Below are 21,734 nucleotides of genomic sequence, written 5' to 3' on the forward strand. Positions count from 1 at the left end.
TCCGGTCTTTGGCTGAGGGATGATTTACCTCCACCAACTTGGGAATCCGGCACCCTTATTCTGCCTGACCCTTCACCCGTTATCTCGTGGGTTCTTAGGGTCCCTTCTGCCTTCTTGTCTCTGGAGCCTTTCTACTCCTCTTTCTCTCCACCTTTCTTCCTTCTCCTTCTCCTCTTCTCCTTTCTGGCTCCGGCCTTTGTGCTAGGCCTGCCCAGGGAGCAGAGCCCATGCAGCAGCTTTGCTCCCTGCCTTCTCCTCTCACAGAACACTGAACTCCCTCCTAAGATGGCCCCCACCTTTTTATCTGCTTCACTGTGTCTGAGCTCAGGTGACCTGCAACCAATGAGCTCCTTCCTATGCTCCAGAAACCGTCCCCTTCTGCTCCTACATCACAGGGTTCTCTCCCCCCTCCCCACTCCAGCCAGGGACATGGTCAGTCGTGCCTGCATATATATACATGGGAGCACCGTTGAGCTGTCCCCCGGAAATGGGGTGTGTGTGGTGTATGCAGCTAATTGAGCCCTGGTCCATACTCCATCCTTACCTGGGAGTGGAATATCACACCTCTGGTTGAGATGCAATACCCCTGTAGCAACCGAACCCTCGGGGCGCTACAGAAGCATTATCCACTATCCAACCAACAACCTTTTGACACTGCTCTGGGTTCAATAGTGGTGTGCTGTGGTCCCCTAGGAATTGAGACAGGAAGGTCGGGCGAGAAGATGTTGGTCTTTGTTGTGGCACAATTTGAGCTTGCCCACGGCCTCGGCCTCTGCATGCAGCATCACCATCACGACCAGTTCCCCGTCCCTTGCCACGCACCTTGCCCATTTTAAATGAAGGACAATATTTTCCACGCTCACTACAAATGGCTGAATTTGAAGCGAAGTTATATGTAATCCGTGTGACGGAGAAATAACATTTTTTAATACCTGGCCTGTAGGTAACTATTTTGAACAGCAAACCGGTGTCAAAAACTTTGCTGACACACTGAAAAAAATTTGAATGTAGGCCAGAAATGGCAGTATTTTCAGCACAATTGTATGTGATCCGTGTGACGAACAAACCACAGTTTTAAATAGCTGGATTTTTAGCACTGTAATATGGAAAGGACCTGGCTGTATTCTGCAGTGCCAACAAGCAAATGGAGCAGAAAAACAGTGTTCTCTGGATTGCTTTTTAAACAAATAATGAGGATTAAGATCCAAAAATATTATTCCTGGCTCCTGAGACCTGGGCCTTTATCTAGAAATGTCTAACAGCAGCAGAAGGCAGAACTGGAATGGAGCCTCTTGTGCTATATGCACTGGAGTCTGCTATACACTGTGTTCCAAATTATTATGCAAATAATATTTTCTCAGATTTTCCCAAATTACCTATATGAATTGCAGTCATTGTAATTTTCCAGTCAAATAACTATTAAAGTACAATTGAAAGGTTTTTGTACAAACTGCCTATGATAACAGTATATTTTTTAAAAAATAAAAAACTCAAACTGCACTCAAAATGCATGTTCCAAATTATTATGCACAGCAGAGTTTTCAACCTTTTCATTTTAATAAAGAACAAAAAAATTGTCATTTTGAAATTATAAGCATTAGCAGGTTATTACAAACTGAAATCAAACAGTTTTCAACTCAAAACTTTATTCTAGGTGATGTTACATCTGCACATAGGACCCCTTGTTCGAAAGGAGCTTCTGAACTCTCTCGTCCATTGAATTTGTCAGGTTTTGGATGGTTTCTGCTTTAATTGTTTTGCATGAGGATAGAATACCCTCCCAGAGCTGTTGCTTAGATGTGAACTGCCTCCCGCCATCATAGACACTCCTTTTGATGATGCTCCAGAGGCTCTCAATGGGGTTGAGGTCAGGGGAGCATGGGGGACACACCATAAGTTTGTCCCCTTTTATGCCCATAGCAGCCAGAGATGCAGATGTGTTATGTGCAGCATGAGACGATGCATTATCATGCATGAAAATGATCTTGCTGCGGAATGCACGGTTCTTCTTCTTAAACCATGGAAGGAAGTGCTGTTTGAGAAACTCAACATACATTATGGAGTTCATCTTTACCCCTTCAGGGATCCTAAAAGGGCCGACAATCTCTCTCCCCATGATTCCAGCCCAAAACATTACTCCACCTCCTCCTTGTTAGCGCCGTAGCCGTGTTTGCATGGGGTTTCCATTAACCAGCCATCCTCCACTCCATCCATCTGGAGCATCAAGATCATTTCATGCATGATAATGCCCCTGCCTGCCTGATATCTCTGCAGATGGATTAGTCCTCAGAAGGACTGTTTGTTGAGATGGATATGTGTAATGTACTTGTTTTTCTCCTTACACTGCCTAATACACAACCAAATCTCTCCCTAGCTCAGCAGCAACTCTACCTACACTGCCTGATTGCGGAGTAGACTGACGAGCACAGCGGCGCCAGGTCTGACACAGGCCTGATGACGCTGTGCGACCATCCAATCACTGTAATGCCACAACCAACATGGCTGCGGCATTACAGTGAGTGGCAGGCAATCCCTGCATGTTGATTGGCGCTCTAACATGCAAGGAGGGGACCTGAGCATCCGCCCGAGCATCTCACAAGTACTCGACGAGCTCCAAGCATCTTGAGTACTGAGATGCTCGGGCGAGTACCGAGTACTTGCGAGCAGGGTCGATCTGGGCTGGCGGGATACCGGGAATTTTCCCGGTGGGCCCCGCCCCCTGCTGCAGAGGAGAGAGGGGAGAAGAGAGCAAAAAAAAAAATCCTGCGGTTTTAAGGGTCACGGGCCCTTTAAAAGCGCAGGCACAGTGTATGCAGGGACGCGCGCACGCGGCGTTCATTACCTCAACCACCGCGGCACACGTCCCAGTGAAGCTGCTGAAGCTGCGCGTCTCCCTTCGTCGGCCGGCGTATGACGTCATCGTCATGCGCCTGCTGTGAAGGAGGCGCGCAACTCAGGAGAAGGAGGACACCGCACGGGAGCGCAGGAAGGCAAGAGGTGTGTGTGTGTGTGTGTGTTTTGTGTGTGTATTGGTCTGGGCCCCTGGCTGGACACACAAGGAGTTAGCTGACTGGACACAAAAGAGGGGGTCCTGGATGGACACACAGGGGGGGCAACCCTGGCTGGACACACAAGGGGGGCCCAGCTGGACACAAAAGGGGGGTCCTGTCTGGACACACAAGGTGGGAACCCTGGCTGGACACACAAGGGGGGGCCCAGCCGGACACACGAGGGGGAACCCTGGCTGGATACACGAGGGGGAATCCTGGCTAGACACACGAGGGGGGGCCAAGCTGGACACACGAGGGGGGGCCAAGATGGACACATGAGGGGGGCCAAGCTGGACACACGAGGGGGGAGCCCTGGCTGGATACACGAGGCGGGAGCCCTGGCTGGATACACAAGGGGGGCCCTGGCTGGACACTCAAGGGGGAACCCTGGCTGGACACACAAGGTGGGGCCTTGGCTGGACACACAAGGGGAGGCCCTAGCTAGACACACAAGGGGGGTCCTTGGCTGGACACACAAGGGGAGGCCCTGGATGGACACACAAGGGGGAGCCCTGGCTGGACACACAAGGGGGGACCCTGGCTGGACCCAGGCAAAGGGGGGTGGGCAGGATGAGTATATGGGGGGCAGGCTGGACACATGGAGGCCAGGATGGATATATGGGGGGCAGGCTGGACACATGGAGGCCAAGATGGATATATGGGGGGGGGCAGGCTGGACACATGGAGGTCAGGATGGATACATGGGGGGGCAGGCTGGATACATGGAGGCCAGGATGGATATATGGGGGGCAGGCTGGACACATGGAGGCCAGGATGGATATATGGAGGGGGCAGGCTGGACACATGGAGGTCAGGATGGATATATGGGGGGCATGCTGGACACATGGAGGCCAGGACGGATATATGGGGGCGGCAGGCTGGACACATGGAGGCCAGGATGGATATATGGGGGGGGCAGGCTGGACTCATGGAGGCCAGGATGGATATATGGGGGGGGCAGGCTGGACTCATGGAGGCCAGGATGGATATATGGGGGGGCAGGCTGGACTCATGGAGGCCAGGATGGATATATGGGAGGGGGCAGGCTGGACACATGGAGGCCAGGATGGATCTATGGGGGGGGCAGGCTGAACACATGGAGGCCAGGATGGATATATGGGGGGGCAGGCTGAACACATGGAGGCCAGGATGGATATATGGGGGGCAGGCTGAACACATGGAGGCCAGGATGGATATATGGAGGGGGCAGGCTGAACACATGGAGGCCAGGATGGATATATGGGGGGGAGGCAGGCTGGACACATGGGGGGCTAGGATGGATATGTGGAGGGGCAGGCTCGATACATGTGGGCTAACATAAATATATGGAGGGGCACGCTGGATATATGGGGGGTGTCAGGATGGATACATGCAGGGGGTAAGGGCAGGATGGATATATGAGGAGGCAGGCTGGACACATGGAGGCCAGGATGGATATGTAGGGGGAGCAGGCTGGACACATGGAGGCCAGGATGGATATATGGGTGGGGCAGGCTGGGCACATGGAGTCCAGGATGGATCTATGGGGGGGCAGGATTGATATATGGGGGATGTCAGGATGGATATATGCAGGGGGGAAGGGCAGGATGGATATATGGGGGGGAGGATGGACACATGGAGTCCAGGATGGATATATGAGGGGGCAGGCTGGAAACATGGAGGCAAGGATGGATATGTGGGGGGGGCAGGCTGGCCACATGGGGGGCTAGGATGGGTATATGGGAGGGGGCAGGCTCGATACACGTGTGCTAGGATAAATATATGGAGGGGTCACACTGGACAAATGGGGGCCAGAAGGGATATATGCAGGGGGGTGCAGGCTGGCCACATGGGGGGCTAGGATGGATATATGGGGGGGAGGGCAGGCTCGATACATGTGGGCTAGGATAAATATATGGAGAGGCCACCCTGGATATGGGGGCCAGAAGGGACATATGGGGGTGCCTGGCTGGACAAGGGACTTAATTACTGTTTGGGGGCCAGATTGAGGAACATACTTTATTAGGTTATGGTGGCCAGTGAGGAACATTATTACTTTAGATTCCAATTATTATTATTACATTATTACTTCTGTAATATAATTTAGTTTTTAGGAAACTGTTTTCCATGGGATGGGACAAAAGAGGGGTCTGTTACTGTGCAGGATGGCACTATGTTGCTTTTTTTCTTCAACTGGTATAGTGTAGAAGTCGGTGGGGGGAGTGGGAATATTCTCTAGAAGAGATCAGTTATTGGTAACTGTGTGTTATTTTCTGCAGAGACGATTCCTGGCTGGAAGAAGTGATTGCCGTCTGTACCTGATGAAGAAGAAAAGCGAAGATGAAGGACTTCACCTAGAGACGTCACTTGTCAGTCAGTGTATTACATGTACACTTACACTACACACGTGGTCAAAATTGTTGGTACCCCTCGTTTCATGAAAGAAAAACCCACAATGGTCACACAACTTGAATCTGATAAATTACAAATTTTTGAAAATGAACAAATGAAAGTCAGACATTGCTTTTCTGCTTCCACAGAATTTAAAAAAAAATTAACCTCATGAAATAGGCCTGGACAGAAATGATGGTTCTTCTTAACTTAATATTTTGTTGAACAACCTTTTGAGGCAATCACTGCAATCAAACGATTCCTGTAACTGTCAATGAGACTTCTGCACCTCTCAACAGGTATTTTGGCCCACTGCTCATGAGCAAACTGCTCCAGTTGTCTCGTGTTTGAAGGTTGCCTTTTCCAGACATCATGTTTCAGCTCTTTCCAAAGATGCTCAATAGGATTTAGGTCAGGGCTCATAGAAGGCCACTTCAGAATAGTCCAATGTTTTCCTCTTAGCCATTCTTGGGTCATTATCCTGTTGCAAGACCCATGACCTGCGACTGAGACCAAGCTTTCTGACTCTGGGCAGCACATTTCTCACTAGAATCCCTTGATAGTCTTGAGATTTCATTGTACCCTGCACAGATTCAAGACACCTTGTGCCAGATGCAGCAGAGCAGCCCCAGAACATAACAGCCTCCCCCATGTTTTACAGTAGGGACAGTGTTCTTTTCTTGATATGCTTCATTTTTCCGTCTGTGAACATAGAGCTGATGTGCCTTGCCAAAAACTTCCATTTTTGTCTCATCTGTCCATAGGACATTCTCCCAGAAGCTTTGTGGCTTGTCAACATGTAGTTTGGCAAATTCCAGTCTGGCTTTTTTATTTATTTATTTTTCAACAATGGTGTTCTCCTTGGTCGTCTCCCATGAAGTCCACTTTGGATCAAACAATAATGGATAGTACGATCTGACACTGATGTTCCTTGAGCTTGAAGTTCACCTTTAATCTCTTTAGAAGTTTTCCTGGACTCTTCTGTTACCATTCATATTATCCGTCTCTTTGATTTGTCATCAATTTTCCTCTTGCGGCCATGTCCAGGGAGGTTGGCTACAGTCCCATGGATCTTAAGTTTCTGAATAATATGTGACACTGTAGTCAAAGGAACATAAAGCTGCTTGGAGATGGTCTTATAACCTTTACCTTTAACATGCTTTTCTATAATTTTCTTTCTAATCTCCTGAGACAACTCTTTCCTTTGCTTCCTCTGGTCCATGTTGAGTGTGGTATACACCATGTCACCAAACCTCACAGTGAGTATCTGTAGCCCTATATACAGGCCCACTGACTGATTACAAGATTGTAGACACCTGTGATGCTAATTAGTGGACACAACTTGATTTAACATGTCCCCTTTGTCACATTATTTTCAGGGATACCATAATTTCTTCCCAGGCCTATTTCATGAGTTTATTTTTTTTTAAATTCTGTGGAAGCAGAAAAGCAATGTCTGACTTTCATTTCTTCATTTTCATAGATTTTTAATTTATTATTACTTTTGTCAGATTCAAGTTATTTCTGTGACCATTGTGGGTTTTTCTTTCATTAAACGAGGGGTACCAACAATTCTGACCACGTGTGTATATAGTATATACAGAGCTCCTGTGTATGTCACTGGTGATCACTGTATTACATATACACTATATACAGAGCTTCTGTGTATAATGTCACTGGTGACCACTGTATTACCTGTACACTATATACAGAGCTGCTGTTTATAATGTCACTGGTGATCACTGTGTTACTTGTACACTGACACTATATACAGAGCTCCTGTGTATAATGTCGCTGGTGGTAATAACAGTGTTGTTAGTATTGTGGTTTGTATTCATGATCAGTATTGTAGTATTTGGTCACTTTGGGGTGGTAATATGTGGTCTGGTCATGGTGTGGCCGTATTTGTTCCTTGTATGTGGTATTATTCGGTCACTATGTGGTGGTAATATGTGATCTAGTCATGATGTGGCGATATTTGTCCCTTTTGTATGTGGTATTATTGGTGTTGATATAGTGAACTGTGTTGTGTATGGCGGTCATTTTGTTCTTGCTGATATTAACTAGGAAAAGATTTTTTTCCATTAGGCCACAGCCCCACCATTAGTATTTGATTAGCATTTTTTCTCAGGAGTCGCTGCCAAAACAAGTAGTGGGTGATAAATGCAGAATTGGTGACTTGTTTCTATTCTACCTTTTCTCTGATTGTAACTCACTTGGTTTTGGCTCCCACTCCTGAAAAAAAATACTGACCGGATACTGACCAAATACTGATAGTGGGGCCGTGGCTTTAGAGATTAAATACTTGGACCAGAGCAGCAGAGATGCACTTACAGGGGTTCTCCGGTGAAAACAAGTAATCACCTCTCCACAGGATCAGTGATAATATTGATTGGTGGGGGTCTGACTGCTGGGACACAATTGGCAGAATGTGGAGTTTTTCTCCCCATTAGACTGGAGATCATGTGAGATGCGACCACTGATCCATTCATTCCCTCAGTGGCTGTGAGCACTGCTCTTTTTTGGAAGCCCCCAAGAGAATGAATGGAGCTGCGGTCAGACGTCCCAGCTGTCGCTGCATTTTAAAATGGGGATAAGTGTCCAGTCAGGGATAAAACCTCCCCATTCTTCCAATAGGTGCGTTTTCCAATGTTCGGACCCAAATGATCAATAAGTTATCACCTATCCTGTAGATCCCATGGATCGATGATAACTTGTTTTAACCAAAGAAGCCCTTTAATGCAAACTACCGTAATTGTACATTCCAGTTAGTGTCGCACAGTAGATGTGCAGGAGCCGCCAGTCAATGCTCCACTATAACAGGGATAGCGGATAACAGATATTTGCATATGGCTGTTGGTGGGCCCCTAGAGTCAGTTCTCCCTGTGGGCCCCAGACACCCCAGTGCGACCCTGCTTGCAAGTATGCTGCTCATCACTAGTCCGGACCAATATTCTGGCATTATGTACCTGAGGAAGGGGCCAGATTGGCTCCAAAATGCGTAGTCTTAATAAAAAGGTTTTTATACTTACCACTGGATCCTCATCTTCCTGGCATGGTATACCAATTCCGCATATTTTCCTTTCCACTCTCATTTTTCCTTTGATCAGAGATTGGAGATTTTTCAGTAATGAATTTGCATTATCTGCAAATACAAATGTATCTTTCTGTATTTATGTCCATTTAGGTTAAGTTTTACACTTTGACTTTATATATATAAAATATATTTAAAATAAGCAGTTTCTAAGACATATTAGTATACTCTCTAATTATTATTATCAGTATATTTCACCTACTATACCAGTCTAAAGAGATGAATATGACTTACGTTATCTTGATGAAACAAGAATTTATGGCTAAATCTTCCAGCATAGTAATTGCTCAGCGGTGAACGGTCAGTTCCTGCTGGGACTGCAGACTTTCTTCCCTGCGGCTTTAGACAAACACTTACTCTTCTGGAAGGGACTGGAGGCAGCAATTAATGTCAAAGCATTCACTTGACCCCTAAGCCACATTGTAAGACACTGTAGTCTTAATAAAAAGTGTTGAGTCACTCATTGCTACCGCTCATCTTAAAGGGCCTGAATTCAACAGGAGAACATGTATGTTTTAGATTTTCATCATGCAAAAGTTTTTGGCAGGTACAGAAAAAATGCAACAAAGTAAGAATGTTGTCCAAAATAGAAGTGTTAATAGTTTATTGTTATCAATTAACAAAATGCAAGATGAATGAGCCAAAGAAAAATCTAAACCAAATCAATAATTGGTATGACTGCCTTTGGCCTTCAGAACAGCATAATTTATTCTAGATACACCTGCGCACAATTTTTGAAGGAACTCAGCAGTAAGGTTACTCCATATATCTTGGACAACTAACCACAGATCTTCTGTGGATGTAGGTTTGCACAATCTTCCATCTCATGTAATAACAGACATACTCAATGATGTTGAGATCAGGGCTCTGTGGAGCCATATAATAATAATAATATTTTTTTATTTATATAGCGCCAACATATTCCGCAGCACTGTACAATTAAGTAGGGACATGTACAGACAATATAAACAATAAAATGTATCAGATTTCAACAGTTACAGAAGGATTGAGGGCCCTGCTCCCAAGCTTGCAATCTATATGGAAATGGGGGGGGGACACAATAGGTAGAACATGGTCATCAGCCATTATCCGTCTAAGAGCAGTTACCATGTGGTATTTGGTGCATGGAGGATGTGGAGACAGACGAATACGCAGGGGCAGATTAAGATTAACATTTAGGAGGGGACAGGGGAGAGTTAGGTTGGTGGGTTGAGGTGGAAGGCTTGTCTAAACAGATGTGTTTTTAAAGCACATTTGAAGACTTGGGGGCTAGATCTCAGTCGGATCGTTTGGGGTAGTGCATTCCAGAAAACTGGCGCGGAGCCGGAGGTGCGAGGTTCGGATTAAGGAGGATGTCAGTCTTAGATCAGTTGCAGAACGGAGGGCACGGGAGGGGCGATATGCATAAATGAGGGATGAGACATAGGGCAGTGCAGAACTGTGGAGAGTTTTGTGAGTGAGAGAGATGAGTTTGTATTGTACTCTGTTTGTATTGTAGTCACTTCCAGGACTCCATGCTCTTCTTTATGCTGAAGATAGTTCTTTAAGGGGTTCTCTCGAAATATAAAAAAATAAATTACAGAAATATCATTATAAATTAATACCTAAAGACATTTAATTTGCAAATCACAATCATTTTGTCTAGTGAGGTATTCACCATAAAATTGACATGTCCGCCGTCCTGTTACACTGAGAGAAAAGTGTCCTAGAATGTTAGACAGGTGCCTGTGAGCATTTGTAGTAGGAAGCTGTGCCCTCCTTCATATATACAATACAGACCAAAAGTTTGGACACACCTTCTCATTTAAAGATTTTTCTGTATTTTCATGACTTTGAAAATTGTACATTCACACTGAAGGCATCAAAACTATGAATTAACACATGTGGAATTATATACTTAACAAAAAAGTGTGAAACAACTGAAAATATGTCTTATATTCTAGGCTCTTCAAACTAGCCACCTTTTGCTTTGATGACTGCTTTGCACACTCTTGGCATTCTCTTGATGAGCTTCAAGAAGTAGTCACCGGAAATGGCTTTCACTTCACAGGTATGCCCTGTCAGGTTTAATAAGTGGGATTTCTTGCCTTATAAATGGGGTTGGGGCCATCAGTTGTGTTGTGCAGAAGTCTGGTGGTTACACAGCTGATAGTCCTACTGAATAGACTGTTAGAATTTGTATTATGGCAAGAAAAAAGCAGCTAAGAAAAGAAAAACGAGTGGCCATCATTACTTTAAGAAATTAAGGTCAGTCAGTCCGAAAAATTGGGAAAACTTTGAAAGTGTCCTCAAGTGCAGTTGCAAAAACCATCAAGCACTACAAAGAAGCTGCCTCACATGAGGACCGCCCCAAGAAAGGAAGACCAAGAGTCACCTCTGCTTCTGAGGATAAGTTTATCCGAGTCATCAGCCTCAGAAATCACAGGTTAACAGCAGCTCAGATTAGAGACCAGGTCAATGCCACACAGAGTTCTAGCAGCAGACAATCTCTACAACAACTGTTAAGAGGAGACTTTGTGCAGCAGGCCTTCATGGTAAAATAGCTGCTAGGAAACCACTGCTAAGGATGGGCAACAAGCAGAAGAGACTTGTTTGGGCTAAAGAACACAAGGAATAGACATTAGACCAGTGGAAATCTGTGCTTTGGTCTGATGAGTCCAAATTTGAGATCTTTGGTTCCAACCACCGTGTCTTGGTGCGACGCGGAAAAGGTGAACGGATGGACTCTACATGCTTGGTTCCCACCGTGAAGCATGGAGGAGGAGGTGTGATGGTGTGGGGGTGCTTTGCTGGTGACACTGTTGGGGATTTATTCAAAATTGAAGGCATACTGAACCAGCATGGCTACCACAGCATCTTGCAGCGGCATGCTATTCCATCCGGTTTGCGTTTAGTTGGACCATAATTTATTTTTCAACAGGATAATGACACCAAACACACCTCCAGGCTGTGTAAGGGCTATTTGACCAAGCAGGAGAGTGATGGGGTGCTACGCCAGATGACCTGGCCTCCACAGTCACCACACTTGAACCCAATCGAGATGGTTTGGGGTGAGCTGGACCGCAGAGTGAAGGCAAAAGGGCCAACAAGTGCTAAGCATCTCTGGGAACTCCTTCAAGACTGCTGGAAGACCATTTCTGGTGACTACCTCTTGAAGCTCATCAAGCAAAAGGTGGCTACTTTGAAGAACCTAGAATATAAGACATATTTTCAGTTGTTTCACACTTTTTTGTTAAGTATATAATTCCACATGTGTTAATTCATAGTTTTGATGCCTTCAGTGTGAATGTACAATTTTCATAGTCATGAAAATACAGAAAAATCTTTAAATGAGAAGGTGTGTCCAAACTTTTGGTCTGTACTGTACATACAGTATATGTGCTCCACTAATACTACTGAGGTAGCAGGGGTACTAAGGTAATAAGAGGCTGCTGAAACTGCTGTCTACCCTATCTATCTAATCTAATTTTGGAGATACCAGAGGTACTGAGGTAAGAAGAGTCTGCTCTCAATGCTGTCCACCCTGTCTTTCTGATCTAATACTGGAGATACCAGGAGTGCTGAGGTAAGAAGAGGCTGCTCACACTGCTGATCTACTACTGGATGTTATGAACGTGTTCACCAGGGCCGGCTCCAGGTTTCTCTGGGCCGCGGGGCGAAAGAGTCTCAGTGGGACCCTTTAACACATACCACAATTCATGATGCACAGATACCACAGAGAAATATAGGTATAGTACAATGCAAAGATTTAACTTCTTACATTACATGAGATATATCTATTGTAAATTCTACAATAGCTCAGAAACCGGCGAATCGCTCCACACAGTATACTGGTCCCCATATAATGCTCCATACGGAAAACTGGCCCCCATATAACGCTCCATACGGAATACTGGCCTCCATATAACGCTCCATACAGAATACTGGCCCCCATATAATGCTCCATGCAGGCTGTTCCTCCCACATAATGCCCCATGCAGGATGTCATCCCTCATATAATGCCCGTTGCAGGATGTCACCCCCCATATAATGCCCCATGTAGGATGTTATGTCCCCCCATATAATGCCCCATGCAGGATATTACTTCCCCCCCCCCCATATAATGCCCTATGCAGGATGTCCCTTTCCCCCCATATAATACCCCTTGCAGGATGTCACTCCCCCTCCATATAATGGCTCATGCAGGATGTCACCCCTCATATAATGCCCCATGCAGGATGTCACCCCCCCATATAATGCCCTATGCAGGATGTCCCTTTCCCCCCATATAATGCCCCTTGCAGGATGTCACTCCCCCCCATATAATGCCCCATGCAGGATGTCACTTCTCCCCCCCATATAATGCCCCATGCAAGATATCACTTCTCCCCCCCATATAATGCCCCATGTAGGATGTCACCTCTCCCCCATATAATGCCCCATGCAGGATGTCACTTCTCCCCCCCCATATAATGCCCCATGCAGGATGTCACTGCCCCCTTATAATGCCCCATGCAGGATGTCCCTTTCCTCCCCATATAATGCCCCATGCAGGATGTCACCCCCCTCTTTATAATGCCCCATGCAGGATGTCACCCCCCCCTTTATAATTCCCCATGCAGGATGTCACCCCCCCCCATATAATGCCCCATGCCTCCCTGCATTAAAAAAAAAAATCAAATACTCACCTCACTCCTCTTCACCTACTGCCGCTGCTCAGGTCTGGACTCCAGCGTCGCCAGAGTCTTCCCGATCTGCGCTGCCTGTGATGGCTTAGGGGAGGGCACGGTGGAAAGAAGTCACCGCGCCCTCTGACCTGAGACGTCACAGGGACCGCACAGCAGGAAGACAGCAGATCTGAGGAGGCACGGGGAGAAATAAGTATCCGGCTGCCGGTGCCCTGAGCAAGCGGGGGAGAATGGCGGGCGTCACCGCTCTCCTCCACCCATAGTCCGGCGTGGTGCCCGACCGCGAGTGGGCCCCCCGCCTGCTCAGGGCCCTGGCACTTGCCCGGGTGCGCTGGGTGTTGACGCCAGCTCTGGTGTTCACACTCACACCAGGAAACCTTGCACCTACACCCAACTGGTCCACATACAGACAAGAAAGGCCCTAGCCACACAACTAAAGAAAACACCACCTTGGACCTGACTTCCTAAAAGGCTGTCGAGTGGTTTCTCGTACCTCCTGAGGAACCAGAGGGAAGGCCGCAACACACTACTAAAAAGGGGAAAGGAAAATGTGAGGAGAAGAACCCAAGTTGAAGAACTAAGACACATTCAAATAAGGTGAAGGCGTGAAGGTTAAGGAGTATCAAAAATAAAAGGAACCAGTAAGTCCTCCCAAGAACCTAACGAAGATAAAAGGAAAAGGTGTTGGGAGGGAAAGCAAACCAACTTACTGAAAGAATACAAGAATTTGCTCAGCAAGATAAACCCCTAATATATAAAGAGCTGGAACTCCTAAATGTACATCCACCAGGATATATAGCCAGCAAGGAAGTGCAGAGAAGGAATACTATATAAAGCCCCACCCATAACGTGATAGAGCAAACCAAAATTGGAAAATGGAAAACACCTGGAAAGGAGAAAACCAAGAAGGGAGAATAAGGACAAAAGAACAATCAGTATGTGGACAGGGAAAGAAAAGAGTTATAGCTCAAAAGGCAGAAAAACCAACCACGAAGCAACAGGTCACCGGATTGAATCCCCAAACTGAGCCATGACACTGGAGATACCAGGGGTGCAGAGGTAAGAAGAGATTGCTCTCACTGATGTCGACCCTGTCTTTCTGATCTCATACTTGAGAGACCAGGAGTGCTGAGGTAATAAGAGGCTGCTCAACCCCCTGCATTGTATTTCTGAATAACAATATAAGTAACAGCAAAGGAGATTTATACTGCACATGCTCATAAACATCTGTCCTAACATTTTGGGACAGGTTTCTGTCAGTGTTACAAGGTGACAGTGATTTTAATTCTATAGTGATTACTTCTCAAGACAAAATGATTGTAATTTGTTATTAAATGTATTTAGGAATTTATTTATGACATTTCCTTCAGTTATTTATTTTTTTACATTCCTGGAGAACCCTTTTAATGACATTGACTCTATGTTTTGGGTCATTGTCCTGTTGTATAATAAATTTGGAGCCAATAAGATGCCTTCATGATGGTATTACATGATGGGTAGTGACCTGTATTTCTCAGCAATGAAGATAACATTAATTCTGACCAACGGCATTTACTGAAATGCAGCCGAAAACTTCCAAGGAACATCCACCATGCTTCACTGTTGCCTGCAGACACCATGTTGAAGGTATGACTTTTTTTACACAATTGTTCCATGAAGACCACTTATGGCCAGAATAAGTATAAACAGGATGTGTCTTATATTTTCTGCACTGTTTCCTTGGCTGTCCACTGTATCAACAGTTCTCAATGATGCCCATTTTTTGGTGCTTCTTGAAAAGATCTTGAACGGCACATCTTGAAACCCCAGCCGGCTTTAAAATCTTTACCTTGGAGAGTCTTTGCTAATGCAGTGTACATACTTTGTGTCTTGTTACTTTGCTCAGTCTTGCAATAATGTATGACCCATGATAAGAAACTGTCTTCCACAACTTCACCTTTTTGCAAAAGCGGAGATACCACGGTATGTGCTGCTGTAACAAACTAATCTTCACAATTAGTGTATAAGGTTTTTATTTTTCTGCACATTTCTTTTTGAAGAACAAAAAAAATGTGAACTCTAGAAAAATAAAAACCCTTATTCACTACTGGCGTAGATTCGTTTGTTCCAGCACCGCAGCCCATTTTCACTTTTGTCAAATATCTCCTCGAGGAATTCTTCCCCAGCCACGAGACAGCAGAAGCTGGCATTCATGCTTATTTAGGAGTTGCGCCTCTCACAAAACTCTCAGGTGAAGGCAACCATATTGCATCTATACTCTCGCCCATACAGTCAGGGATACCACCAGGAATTTCAGAGCCCCATGAGGGCAAAGTTTTTTGGCCCCCATTGAGACTCCGCCCAGGCTCTATCCTAGCTCCACCTCCACCCCTCGAACCTTCCACAGTCCCACCACCTACTCTTGGAAAAACTCCACTTCTGCACCACGTCCTCACCAATCATACCATATCACATATATAGCCATCAGCTTTTGTTTTGGCCAAAAGATTTTTTTAATCCTGCCACCACAACAAGGTAGACTCTTTTAGCTGGATCCTACTCTTCTCTAACCTATTAAACAATTCTTAAAATACTCTATACTCTTTTTAGGTAAATTTTTATTTATTTTTCTTCAAGGGAATGTGTCACATACATTTTTTTAACAAATACCATCACACCATGACCAGACCCCATATTACCACGACATAGTAACCGGATAATAGCACATACAAGGAACAAATACCGCCCCATCATGACCAGACAACATATTACCACTACATAGTGACCGAATACTACAATACTGATCATTAATAAAAAAAACACAATACTAATATTACCATAAGTGCCATTATACAGCACCATGGAATCAATGGTGCTATATAAATAAATAATAATAATTATACACAGGAGCTCTGTATATAGTGTATAGGTAATACAGGGATCACCAGTGACATTATACACAGGGCCTCTGTGTATAGTGTACAGGTAATACAGGGATCACCAGTGACATTATACACAGGGCCTCTGTATATAGTGTATAGTGTACAGGTAATACAGGAAACACCAGTGACTAGTGATGAGTGAGTATGTTCTGTTAACCCTTTCACCGAGTATACTCGGGCGAGCACCGAGTATTTACAGCGTGCTCGGGGGTTAAGTTTTCATCGTTCCATGAACATGATTTGCGACTGTTTGACAGCTTTAATACATGTGAGGAATGTCTGCTTCTTACACATTCCTCACATGTATAAAGCTGTCAAACCGTCGCAAATCATGCACATGGGAGTGATTCAAACATATCACCGAGCATGCTGTAAATACTTGGTGCTCGTCCGAGCATACTCGGCGAAAGGGTTAACACAACATACTCGCTTATCACTACCAGTGACAAAGTCATCATTTACTTCCCCCACCCCCAATTCATCATCGTTTGTTGTCCCTCACCCCCAATTCATCATCGTTTGTTGTCCCTCACCCACTATTCATCATCATTTACTGCCCCCCATCCCCCAGTCTCAATATATCATCATTTACACTCCCCACCCTCAATTCATTATCATTTGCTGTCCCCATCCCCCCCCTCAATTCATCATTTGCTGTCCCCCACCCCAATTCATCATAGTTTGCATTCCCCCACCTCAATACATCATCATTCACTATTCCCCATCTCACACCCTCAATCATTTGCTCTCGCCAAGCACATTTAATTAATTTTATTTAAAAAAAGTTTTTCTTACTTAACTTTCATATGGGCTCCTTTTCTGGTGTCCTGGCGAGTGATGCACGTACATGCCGGCACATATGCGCCATCACCAGTGCATCACAGAGGAGACAGAGGGACTGCCTTGGAGCTGCAGGAAGGCTCCCTGCGCTGAGATATGCGCTGCTGTGGCCGCACCCCGGCACACAGTGCTTTATTATATCCTGGGGCCCGGTGAGCAGAAGCACAAGAGGGGGGCCTGGACTGGGTCTGGGTCCCCCTCTTTACTTCTGCTCACCGGGCCCCATACAACAGTAAGGGCAGTAATGCTCTGATGGCGGCCCTGCATACAGTATCACCCTATTTTTGTGTACTCTGTTCCCATTTTAGTCTATCATCAGCCTCACCATTTTAGCAGAGTTAGGTTCTTCCTCACGCATTCATAAGCCTCCTACAAAGCTGTTAATGACCATGTTTCAACCTACAAAAGAAAATGATGGTTATGATCACCTCATTACTATATCTGGTTACTCATACACCTGGCTATAATAATCCTACAAAATCTAGGAATTTGTTTAAGTGTACCTAGAAGAATTGATGTTGTTTTGAAGACAAAGGACGGTTACACCAAATATTGATTTGATTGAGATTTCTCTTTTGCGCATACACTTTGCATTTTGTTATTTGATTTAAAAAAGCGTTCTTACTTTACTAGATTTGTTCTATTCCGGCCTAAAACTTTTGCACAGTATAGTATGTTTTCTGTACTTTTATTTTAACCTTTTATGCCCGGGCAACTTTTTGTTTTTGCACATTTCTCACGCTGCGAGCACTGACATCAGTAAAGTGACCGCACTTCATCGGCTATGAACTCCAGGTCACCTTGTCACTGCAGCCGTGTTCTCATGCTACTGTCAGTGTGTTCCAGCAGGCGTTCTGACTAATGTCACCGCTCAACACACCATCCCGATGTAGCAGAATTAGCAATCGTCGTGGGACGTGGGTTGGATTTACGGTGGACACCTTTAGAATATTTGATTTTTTAAAGGTAATGAATAAGTAAAAGAGGGTCGGGAGTGTTTTGCTCAAATAAAGGACTTTGCTTTCTGTGTGTTATTTGCCTTAAACTTATGAGGTTAGTAATGGGGGTGTCTTATAGACGCCTCTCCATTACTAACCCCTGGGTTTGACATCAGCTGACATTACAAAGCTGACATCAACCCCAAAACCATTACCCCTCTTGCCAATGGGTTAAGCACCAGAATTGGAATATCTATTGAATGCAACATTTCTGGAGCGGCTGAGGGCTGGTGTTATTAGTCTGGGAGGGTGCTAATATCCATGGCCCCTTCCCAGCCTATTAATATCAACCCGCAGCTGTCTGCTTAGCCTTTGCTGGTTATTAAAAATAAGGGAGGCCCCACAGAATTTTTTTGGGAGCTCCCCTTTTTAATAACCAGTAAAGGCTAAGTAGACAGCTGTGAGCTGATATTAATAGCTTAGGAAGCTCATGTTTATTGCCCCCTTCCCAGACTATTAAGACCAGCTCTCAGCTGTCTGCTTTCCCTCAGCTGGTTAATAAAATAAGAAGGACACCATGTCATTTTTTTCTTTTATTTATTAGCTAAATACAAGTACAGAAAACTACACACCTAAAGCACTGATTATATATCTTACTGACATATTTCTATCTATCTATCTATATTTGTATATAAGACTGTTCTATTAGTTAGAAAACTAACTTGAAATGATATAGAGAATTACGGAATTACGCATATGGATGGCATACACATGTCATATGGATTCTCATATGGATAGTACTTGAGAAAAATCGCATTGTACTCGCAGTACACTCGCTTGACACTTGTCCTACTTTTCAGGAACAACATCAGAGCGATTTTAGTTATTCAGATGAATGCAGGTCCTAAGACTTCCTTCTCTAAACTCCATCACCAGATCCCACTCACTGTTACAGGGTAATGTAATGAAACTCTAAGTGGTCTCAAGCCTCCCGTTTGGCAGCTCTTTTCCAGAGTTGCTCCTTTTGGGGCCACACCTTACTTCCCAACTTTTTAGCTCAGCTGTCCTCACTTTATTCAGTATCTGGTCTTCTGCAACTCCGACTCTGCATCTCACATCTCTACAGAACTTGCTGTCACTCACACTTCTCTTTGCTCTAACTACTAGCAATCTGAATCTACTCCCAGCTGTGTCCCCTTATATCAGCTAATCATTCCCCTGCCCTGGAATTTTCTACATCTGGGGCCCTTTTCTGTCTCTGTCCGCCAGTGAACACACACATATATATACAGTGTATATGAGTGTATATGAGTGTATATGTGTGTGTGTGTATATATATATATATATATATACATATATATATATATATATATATATATATATACAGTACAGACCAAAAGTTTGGACACACATTCTCATTTTAAGATTTTTCTGTATTTTCATGACTATGAAAATTGTACATTCACACTGAAGGCATCAAAACTATGAATTAACACATGTGGAATTATATACTTAACAAAAAAGTGTGAACCAACTGAAAATATGTTTTATATTCTAGGTTTTTCAAAGTAGCCATGTGGCGCCCTTGCTGCGCATGAGTGCCACAGATCCTAGAGGGGTGCATGAACGGATTCCTCCACAAGGGGCCCTCACAGCACACACACACCTCCACCTTCCACCTCAGACCATCAGAGGGAGTCCGATAGGGATATAAATAGGGAAGGTGGAGCTAGGCAGTTCAGTCTAGTCTAGCAGTTCCTCTGGAGAGTTCAACAAGTGCAGATCTGAATACAGAGTCGAGCTCAGTCAGTTTAGTCAGACTCAGTTGTAGCTCAGGTTAGTGAGCTAGGAGCGTGCCGACGCTCAGAGAGCAGCAGAAGAAGCGGCCCGCTAGCTGCCAGTGTGTATAACCTAGTGAGGGCCCCGAGCAGGCCGAAGGCTAGAGGAGTGAGTAGCATTGGGGGCAGTGGAGCTGTACAAGCTCACCCCAGAAAGCATATACCGGACACCGGGTCCGCGTCTACAGGATCGTATACCCCCCTGTAGAGACAACCGGAGACCCCTGGAAGACTTCAGGTCCCAGGATCACCCAAGAGCTGATACATACCAGAGCCAGGAGTCACGGAGGCCCCGCAAGCTGGGAGCGCGTACTCCAAGAGAAGGCCCTACGACAAAGTCAGCCGGTGCAGGACAGAGACAAAGTTAAGCCTAGCTCCAGGCAGGTCAGAAACTTACTACACAAAGGCAAGAAACAGGAGGCCCTATACCCGCTCACTGGGGAGGATCCTGATATGTACCCTTCACCCTACAATGCTCCGGATTGTGCCTTGAATAACATCAGTAAAAGGTACTGAAGTGACTATCGTGTCTGTCCCTGTTCTTGCTCTGACCCGGCTGGGTCCCATTTGTCCTGCATCCTTTCTTCCTCGTTGCCCTGAGGCCTAGCTCCACCTGTGGGGAGCTATACCACGCAAGCTGCCGTAACACCGGCCTCAGTGGGCTGCCGCATCGCTGGTGATTCTCACCAGACACCACAGGTGGCGTCACAAACTTATAAACATAATTATCCACCCCTTTCTTTTAAAGAGATGCCAAGGGTACAGGCCCGGGAGCCGACTACCGCGACATCCCCCAAAATCAGGCAACAAGGCCCGGGCGCCGAGTCATCCCCATCCCCTGGGCTTGACAGCCACCTTTTGCTTTGATGACTGCTTTGCACACTCTTGGTATTCTCTTGATGAGCTTCAAGAGGTAGTCACCGGAAATGGTCTTCCAACAATCTTGAAGGAGTTCCCAGAGATGCTTTGCACTTGTTGGCCCTTTTGCGTTCATTCTGCGGTCCAGCTCACCCCAAACCATCTCGATTGGGTTCAGGTCTGGTGACTGTGGAGAACAGGTCGTCTGGCGTAGCACCTCATCACTCTCCTTCTTGGTCAAATAGCCCTTACACAGCCTGGAGGTGTGTTTGGGGTCATTGTCTTGTTGAAAAATAAATGATGGTCCAACTAAACGCAAACCAGATGGAATAGCATGCCGCTGCAAAATGCTGTGGTAGCCATGCTGGTTCAGTATGCCTTCATTTTTTAATAAATCCCCAACAGTGTCACCAGCAAAGCACCCCCACGCCATCACACCTCTTCCTCCATGCTTCACGGTGGGAACCAGGCATGTAGAGTCCATCCGTTCACCTTTTCTGCGTCGCACAAAGACACGGTAGTTGGAACCAAAGATCTCAAATTTGGACTCATCAGACCAAAGCACAGATTTCCACTGGTCTAATGTCCATTCCTTGTGTTCTTTAGCCCAAACAAGTCTCTTCTGCTTGTTGCCTGTCCTTAGCAGTGGTTTCCTAGCAGCTATTTTACCATGAAGGCCTGCTACACAAAGTCTCCTCTTAACAGTTGTTGAAGAGATGTGTCTGCTGCTAGAACTCTGTGTGGCATTGACCTGGTCTCTAATTTGAGCTGCTGTTAACCTGCGATTTCTAAGGCTGATGACTCGGTTAAACTTATCCTCAGAAGCAGAGGTGACTCTTGGTCTTCCTTTCTTGGGGCGGTCCTCATGTGAGACAGTTTCTTTGTAGCGCTTGATGGTTTTTGCAACTGCACTTGGGGACACTTTCAAAGTTTGCCCAATTTTTCGGACTGACTGACCTTCATTTCTTAAAGTAATGATGGCCACTTGTTTTTCTTTACTTAGCTGCTTTTTTCTTGCCATAATACAAATTCTAACAGTCTATTCAGTAGGACTATCAGCTGTGTATCCACCAGACTTCTGCACAACACAACTGAGGGTCCCAACTAGTGTTGAGCCACCCCCGTAGTGTTCGAGTTCGGTTCGGTTCATCGAACACC

The sequence above is a fragment of the Phyllobates terribilis genome, unplaced genomic scaffold, assembly GCF_046119375.1.
Source record: "Phyllobates terribilis strain yellow unplaced genomic scaffold, ASM4611937v1 Scaffold_1__5_contigs__length_1240528914, whole genome shotgun sequence".
NCBI lineage: Eukaryota > Metazoa > Chordata > Amphibia > Anura > Dendrobatidae > Phyllobates > Phyllobates terribilis.